Here is a 9,388-nt window from a genome sequence, read left to right on the forward strand (position 1 = left end):
CAGGATGACCCAGTGTCTGCTGTTCCCTACCTGCAGGATGACCCAGTGTCTGCTGTTCCCTACCTGCAGGATGACCCAGTGTCTGCTGTTCCCTACCTGCAGGATGACCCAGTGTCTGCTGTTCCCTACCTGCAGGATGACCCAGTGTCTGCTGTTCCCTACCTGCAGGATGACCCAGTGTCTGCTGTTCCCTACCTGCAGGATGACCCAGTGTCTGCTGTTCCCTACCTGCAGGATGACCCAGTGTCTGCTGTTCCCTACCTGCAGGATGACCCAGTGTCTGTTGTTCCCTACCTGCAGGATGACCCAGTGTCTGCTGTTCCCTACCTGCAGGATGACCCAGTGTCTGCTGTTCCCTACCTGCAGGATGACCCAGTGTCTGCTGTTCCCTACATGCAGGATGACCCAGTGTCTGCTGTTCCCTACCTGCAGGATGACCCAGTGTCTGCTGTTCCCTACCTGCAGGATGACCCAGTGTCTGCTGTTCCCTACCTGCAGGATGACCCAGTGTCTGCTGTTCCCTACCTGCAGGATGACCTAGTGTCTGCTGTTCCCTACCTGCAGGTTGACCCAGTGTCTGCTGTTCCCTACCTGCAGGATGACCCAGTGTCTGCTGTTCCCTACCTGCAGGATGACCCAGTGTCTGCTGTTCCCTACCTGCAGGATGACCCAGTGTCTGCTGTTCCCTACCTGCAGGTTGACCCAGTGTCTGCTGTTCCCTACCTGCAGGATGACCCAGTGTCTGCTGTTCCCTACCTGCAGGATGACCCAGTGTCTGCTGTTCCCTACCTGCAGGTTGACCCAGTGTCTGCTGTTCCCTACCTGCAGGATGACCCAGTGTCTGCTGTTCCCTACCTGCAGGATGACCCAGTGTCTGCTGTTCCCTACCTGCAGGATGACCCAGTGTCTGCTGTTCCCTACATGCAGGATGACCCAGTGTCTGCTGTTCCCTACCTGCAGGATGACCCAGTGTCTGCTGTTCCCTACCTGCAGGATGACCCAGTGTCTGCTGTTCCCTACCTGCAGGATGACCCAGTGTCTGCTGTTCCCTACCTGCAGGATGACCCAGTGTCTGCTGTTCCCTACCTGCAGGATGACCCAGTGTCTGCTGTTCCCTACCTGCAGGATGACCCAGTGTCTGCTGTTCCCTACCTGCAGGATGACCCAGTGTCTGCTGTTCCCTACCTGCAGGATGACCCAGTGTCTGCTGTTCCCTACCTGCAGGATGACCCAGTGTCTGCTGTTCCCTACCTGCAGGATGACCCAGTGTCTGCTGTTCCCTACCTGCAGGATGACCCAGTGTCTGCTGTTCCCTACCTGCAGGTTGACCCAGTGTCTGCTGTTCCCTACCTGCAGGATGACCCAGTGTCTGCTGTTCCCTACCTGCAGGATGACCCAGTGTCTGCTGTTCCCTACCTGCAGGATGACCCAGTGTCTGCTGTTCCCTACCTGCAGGATGACCCAGTGTCTGCTGTTCCCTACCTGCAGGATGACCCAGTGTCTGCTGTTCCCTACCTGCAGGATGACCCAGTGTCTGCTGTTCCCTACCTGCAGGTTGACCCAGTGTCTGCTGTTCCCTACCTGCAGGATGACCCAGTGTCTGCTGTTCCCTACCTGCAGGATGACCCAGTGTCTGCTGTTCCCTACCTGCAGGATGACCCAGTGTCTGTGTTGAGAGGCAATCTGCAGGGCCCCTGTCAGCCACCTCCTCCTGACCCAGAGACATGTTGTGTAGTGTCCCCAACTCTATGGAGAAACCCAGCCTCAAACCCATAACACAGGACACAAGACACTCTGAATATCTCTCCACAGTCCCCACGTGCTTCTTATCATCAGGATGCATCTGAATCAGGTGGTTACAGTGAGAATAGGATTGGAGTCTGCTGCTCAACCCAGTAGCTCTCTAGGAGGAAAGTTGGCAACCCGGTGTTTGTGTAGTGTTGTGTAGCCAGGTTCTCCACATTGTTGAGTGGGTCCACTCCAGGAGAGAGGATGCAGAACACAGGGGTGGAGGGGCTGCTCTCCAGCTTGGCAGCGTGCACATACCTCGCTCCCAAGCTCTCCTCCACAAAGCTCCTGTCACAGTTCAAGTCACAGATTTAGTTACCTACTCACTATGGGACTGATAGAGGTGAAATACACTATGTTACTATCATTTCCTTACTGGCAAAGCTTGAAGTGCATAAAACTGTTGCATTTACATTCACCAAGTCCAAGTCCGTTTACAAACATGTGCAGGGGCTACACTTCCTCACCGGAAATGAAAGAATACTGTAGAATATGTAGTGCTGATGTCTCAGTCCCAAATGGAACCCTTTTCCCTACATAGTATGCTACTTTTGACAAGAACCCCATGGTCCCTGGTCAGAAGTAGTGCACTATATAAGGAATAATAGGGGGCCATTTGGGACACAACTGATGTCTCACCTGAGGGCGTAGGTCATTCTGTCAGGGTATATGGCTCTCAGCATAATGAGTTTCTGCAGGGAGGTTTGAGGAAACCCCTCTCTCTCAGGACACTCTGAGTCTACCATCTTCCTCCAGTGCTTGGCTGAGCCCTTAATGTCCTGGTCCAACCCCCCGGAACTCATCCAGGGTAGACAGGGTCTGAGGAGATCATCATCATCACACCACCCTAAGCTGCCAATGTCCCAGTGCAGGCTCCCTATTCCCTATGGGCCCTGGTCAAAAGTAGTGTACTACATAGGGAATAAGCTGCCAGTTGGATCGCACACACAATGTGCTACTGTACTTCTTAGTGCACTCATTTTAGTGCACTCTATGGGGAAAAGGGTGTGATTAGTGCACTATGGGGAATAGGGTGTGATTAGTGCACTCTATGGGGAATAGGGTGTGATTAGTGCACTCTATGGGGAATAGGGTGTGATTAGTGCACTCTATGGGGAATAGGGTGTGATTATTACACTCTGTGGCGAATAGGGTGTGATTATTACGCTCTATGGGGAATAGGGTGTGATTATTGCACTCTATGGGGAATAGGGTGTGATTATTACACTCTATGGGGAATAGGGTGTGATTATTGCACTCTATGGGTTATAGGGTGTGATTATTACACCCTATGGGGAATAAGGTGTGACTATTGCACTCTATGGGGAATAGGGTGTGATTATTACACTCTGTGGGGAATAGGGTGTGATTATTACACTCTATGGGGAATAGGGTGTGATTAGTGCACTCTATGGGGAATAGGGTGTGATTAGTGCACTCTATGGGGAATAGGGTGTGATTAGTGCACTCTATGGGGAATAGGGTGTGATTATTACACTCTATGGGGAATACGGTGTGATTATTATACTCTATGGGGAATAGGGTGTGATTATTGCACTCTATGGGGAATAGGGTGTGATTATTACACTCTATGGGGAATAGGGTGTGATTATTGCACTCTATGGGGAATAGGGTGTGATTATTGCACTCTATGGGGAATAGGGTGTGATTATTGCACTCTATGGGGAATAGGGTGTGATTATTACACTCTATGGGGAATAGGGTGTGATTACTACACTCTATGGGGAATAGGGTGTGATTAGTGCACTCTATGGGGAATAGGGTGTGATTATTGCACTCTATGGGGAATAGGGTGTGATTATTACACTCTATTGGGAATAGGGTGTGATTATTGCACTCTATGGGGAATAGGGTGTGATTTAAGGTGCAGCCTTGGAGATGTGTGTTATCCTGACGATTCCCAGGCTTGTGGGGACAGGAACGAGACAGGGCTGGCTACGCTGGGCTCCACTGAGAAATACAACAGGAAGTCCAACTGCTGGGCCTAAATCTGCCCACGGGTTAGTAGAATCTGGAGAGGAGAGACAGAGATATAACAACAGGTATAGATTAGAAAAGGGGATTTTTCAGATCAGAACTTCTATCCTATCAATAAAGTTTTTGATCAAACAAGATTATGGCCTCGGCTACCAGAAACATTAATCTGAGACATGTGAAATCACGACCATGCGAATGACAGCCTTACTATAGACACTTTCTCACAGTGGAGTTGAGAACAGTTGGCGACAGGCAGGTGGCTATGACAGTTATTAGCATTCTGCCGTCAGGCCACACCCGCTGTCAGAGGTAACAGTCTGAACAGCTTTGGCCAGGCCAGGTGGGAGAGCTAATCAAAAGCAGCGTATGGTCCTTCTGTCCCGCTGACGGCCTCTAATTGAAGCTAATGTGGGGCCAGAATAAGTGCTTTGATTTATGAGAATGACAGGGGGGGCCAACCTTTTGGGGCTGCCCTGGGCCACTTACCTGGAAGGCATTGTGTAACAGGAAGGTTGACTTGTCTCTCTGGAAGAGGCTCCGGCTGGTGTAGAGGAATGCTGAGTAGGTGACGGCCTCGGTCAAGGAGAGCACTCTGGCCCTCACGTCCTCATCCCACTCCGCTCGCTCTATTGCTTTGTGGAAGACTGTGTTGAAGGTCTGGAGCACAGGTACAGGGAGACAGGTACAGGGAGACAGATGCAGGGAAACAGATACAGAGAGACAGATACAGGGAGACAGATGCAGGGAGATAGATACAGGGAGACAGATACAGGGAGACAGGTACAGGGAGACAGATACAGGGAGATGATACAGGGAGACAGATACAGGGAGACAGGTACAGGGAGACAGATACAGGGAGACAGATACAGGGAGACAGATGCAGAGAGACAGGTGCAGAGAGACAGGTACAGGGAGACAGATACAGGGAGACAGATACAGGGAGACAGGTACAGGGAGACAGATGCAGGGAGACAGATGCAGGGAGACAGATACAGGGAGACAGATACAGGGAGACAGATACAGGGAGATAGATACAGGGAGACAGATGCAGAGAGACAGATGCCGGGAGACAGATGCAGGGAGACAGATACACGGAGACAGATACAGGGAGACAGATACAGGGAGACAGGTACAGGGAGACAGGGAGGCAGGAACAGGTAGACAGGTACAGGGAGACAGGTACAGGGAGACAGGAACAGAGAGACAGGAACAGAGAGACAGGTACAGAAAGACCGGTACAGAGAGACAGGAACATGGAGACAGGAACATGGAGACAGGTACAGGGAGACAGGTACAGGGAGACAGGAACAGAGAGACAGGAACCGAGAGACAGGTCCAGGGAGACAGGAACAGGGAGACAGGAACAGAGAGACAGGTACAGAGAGACAGGAACCGAGAGACAGGTCCAGGGAGACAGGTCCAGGGAGACAGGAACAGAGAGACAGGTCCAGGGAGACAGGTCCAGGGAGACAGGAACAGAGAGACAGGAACCGAGAGACAGGAACCGAGAGACAGGAACCGGGAGACAGGAACCGGGAGACAGGAAAAGGGAGACAGGAACAGAGAGACAGGTACAGGGAAACAGGAACAGAGAGAAAGAAACAGAGTGACAGGTACAGGAAGACAGGTACAGGGAGACAGATACAGGGAGACAGGTACAGGGAGAAAGATACAGGGAGACAGGAAAGGGAAGAAAGGTACAGGGAGACAGGTACAGAGAGACAGGTACAGAGAGACAGGTACAGAGAGAAAGGGGATTTCATAGGTCCATAGTGTGATTAACTGTTCTATTACACCCCAGGGAGTTTCCCCCATGTGTCTCAACCAGCTATGAGAGTAGTGAGTGACTACACAAACACTTGACAAGTATGACTCCAGATATTAAACACCCTAAAGGAGAACTGGTACATGGAGTTATAAGAGGTTATAATCACCTTGAGGGAGAACTGGTACATGGGGTTATAACCACCTTGAGGGTGAACTGGTACATGGAGTTATATGAGGTTTTAATCACCTTAAGGGAGAACTGGTACATGGAGTTATAAGAGGTTATAATCACCTTGAGGGAGAACTGGTACATGGGGTTATAACCACCTTGAGGGTGAACTGGTACATGGAGTTATATGAGGTTTTAATCACCTTAAGGGAGAACTGGTACATGGAGTTTTAAGAGGTTTATAAGAGGTGATCTACTTCATTGAGAACTGGTGCATGGGGTTATAAGTGATTATAATCACCTTCAGGGAGAACTGGTATGTGGGGTTATAAGATGATATAATCACCTTGAGGGAGAACTAGTACATGGGGTTATAAGCGATTATAATCACCTTCAGGGAGAACTGGTATGTGGGGTTATAAGATGTTATAATCACCTTCAGGGAGAACTGGTACATGGGGTTATAATCACCTTCAGGAAGAACTGTTACATGGGGTTATAAGCGATTATAATCACCTTCAGGGAGAACTGGTATGTGGGGTTATAAGATGTTATAATCACCTTGAGGGAGAACTGGTACATGGGGTTATAAGAGGTTTATAAGAGGTTATCAACTTCATTGAGAACTGGTACATGGGGTTATAATCACCTTGAGGGAGAACTGGTACATGGGGTTGTAGTCATCTTGAGGGAGAACTGGTACATGGAGATATATGAGGTTTTAATCACCTTGAGGGCAAACTGGTACATGGAGTTATAAGAGGTTTATAAGAGGTTATCAACTTCATTGAGAAATGGTACATGGGGTTATAAGCGATTATAATCACCTTCAGGGAGAACTGGTATGTGGGGTTATAAGATGATATAATCACCTTGAGGGAGAACTAGTACATGGGGTTATAAGCGATTATAATCACCTTCAGGGAGAACTGGTATGTGGGGTTATAAGATGTTATAATCACCTTCAGGGAGAACTGGTACATGGGGTTATAATCACCTTCAGGAAGAACTGTTACATGGGGTTATAAGCGATTATAATCACCTTCAGGGAGAACTGGTATGTGGGGTTATAAGATGTTATAATCACCTTGAGGGAGAACTGGTACATGGGGTTATAAGAGGTTTATAAGAGGTTATAATCACCTTCAGGGAGAACTGGTACATGGGGTTATAATCACCTTCAGGAAGAACTGTTACATGGGGTTATAAGCGATTATAATCACCTTCAGGGAGAACTGGTATGTGGGGTTATAAGATGTTATAATCACCTTGAGGGAGAACTGGTACATGGGGTTATAAGAGGTTTATAAGAGGTTATAATCACCTTGAGGGAGATCTGGTACATGGGTTTATAACAGGTTTATACAAGGTTATAATCACCTTGAGGGAGAACTGGTATGTGGGGTTATAAGATGTTATAATCACCTTGAGGGAGAACTGGTACATGGGGTTATAATCACCTTCAGGGAGAACTGGTACATGGGGTTATAATCACCTTCAGGAAGAACTGTTACATGGGGTTATAAGCGATTATAATTACCTTCAGGGAGAACTGGTATGTGGGGTTATAAGAGGTTTATAAGAGGTTATAATCACCTTGAGGGAGATCTGGTACATGGGTTTATAAGAGGTTTATACAAGGTTATAATCACCTTGCGGGAGAACTGGTACATGGGTTTATAAGAGGTTTATACAAGGTTATAATCACCTTGAGGGAGAACTGGTATGTGGGGTTATAAGATGTTATAATCACCTTGAGGGATAACTGGTACATGGGTTTATAAGAGGTTTATACAAGGTTATGATCACCTTGAGGGAGAACTGGTATGTGGGGTTATACGAGGTTTATAAGAGGTTATAATCACCTTGAGGGAGAACTGGTACATGGGTTTATAAGAGGTTTATACAAGGTTATAATCACCTTGAGGGAGAACTGGTATGTGGGGTTATAAGAGGTTTATAAGAGGTTATAATCACCTTGAGGGAGAACTGGTACATGGGGTTGATTCTGTGCAGGTTGTAGATGATGAAGTAGAACAAAGAGGTTCTCTGGGCAGCAGGACGGTAGAGCTCTCTGGCCTCGTTGATCTTTGTCTTGATCTCTCTGGCCTCCACCACCTGTGTGTGTGTGTGTGTGTGTCAGTTAACACAATGAGTTATGAACTAGGGCCTCAGTCATGCTCCAGATTTCTCCCTATTTCAGCGTAGCCATAAGTACATTTCATTTGTAGCTAACACGATGAAATGGAGTGCGCATTGCTCTACTAACTAGACTATAAAACAGTAGGCCTATATAATAACACATGGAATTTAAGTCTTGACGCTAGTAGACATCCTAAACCAGAGCTACTGTACATACTACTGTACATCAGAGAGGCTGAACAGTATTTCTTTACCTTGTTGTTCTAACACCAGTGATACTAAACTACAGGCTACTGTATGATTCATTTGACCTGGTTATCATGAACATAATTATACACTAAGATAGACGCAATAACTAAGATAAGATAGACTTTATTAGTCCACATGGGATGGAAATATGCCTTCTGCTTTTCCCCCAACACCTCCAATATACACACACATACACAGGGGTGAAAGTTAGCCGGTGCGGTCCGGTACGGCGTCCCGGTAAAATAAATTAGCTGTATGCTAATAGATACCCATAGACTTCCAGTCATTGCACTAATGCCATGTTAGTATTGGCTCGCAAAACTACCTCTAACTTCCTTCATACTGGACACAGAGACATAGAAATGGTATCTATGAGTTCATCTGACTGGGGAAGTAGACACAATCCCAAAGTATCCCTTTAAACCAGAAGCCCTCTGGTCAGAAATCCTCATGCTTCTCCAAACTTTGAAAAGTTTCAAATGTTCACCACAAGGGAATAATCTTAACTGTATCCACGAGATAATCTATAGTCTCCCAAAGCAGCCAATACAGTATTTATCTGTTCCTCCATTTCAATTCAATTAGCAGAGGCTGGACAAACCCGACCCGGTGGCTTTTCATTTTTCACTAATTACCCTTCCCATGTCAGGCTACGGACCCAATTTTTTAGGGCCCAGGTTTCCCATGGCCCGGATCTTGTTACACTCTATATCTTCACAAGCAAAAATGAATGTACTATTGATAGAACCATTACTCCACCAAATGAAAGTCCTGGGCTGATGGATTGGCTTGTAGTCCTCCGTCAGCCATGAAAGGAAATAATTAGTATTCATTACTTCACACTCTACAACATTCCAATTATTAATGAACTTCAGCTGTGGAGCCTCACCGTATCCATCATGGCCATCACAGCAGGTTGTATTAATCACAAGCAAAAACAAGCGCAGGTCATCTACAGCGGATGAATTTCTAATCAGATTTACCACAGGGATGAATTGTCACGGGTCGACAGACAGCAGCAGCACTGGATCTGTTAGGAGTTCAATACATGTCCAGTCTTAGATGTTCAGTAATATTCACACACACTTTGGTTTCACAGGGAAAGGAAGGAACAAGAAAGATGTGTGTTGATGGTTGAGAAGAGGTCGATTTATAGTATTTTTATTTTTTACGTTTGCACCGTAGATACTTCCTGTTACATTGTGATATGTTGTTCATTTAGAGGATTGAACTCAGATAATCATAACGGTGGTGTGGAGGTGAATGAATATGCTT

The 9,388-nt window shown here is 47.1% G+C and overlaps 1 pseudogene; it reads right to left on the reverse strand.

The window, feature by feature from the left end:
• The window catches only part of LOC123733372 (dynein axonemal heavy chain 11-like), a 151,028-nt pseudogene extending 142,017 nt beyond the window's left edge, over positions 1-9,011 (reverse strand).
• Between the last annotated feature and the right edge of the window lie 377 nt (positions 9,012-9,388).

This window comes from Salmo salar, chromosome 02, assembly GCF_965601325.2.
Source record: "Salmo salar chromosome 02, fSalSal1, whole genome shotgun sequence".
Classification (NCBI taxonomy): domain Eukaryota; kingdom Metazoa; phylum Chordata; class Actinopteri; order Salmoniformes; family Salmonidae; genus Salmo; species Salmo salar.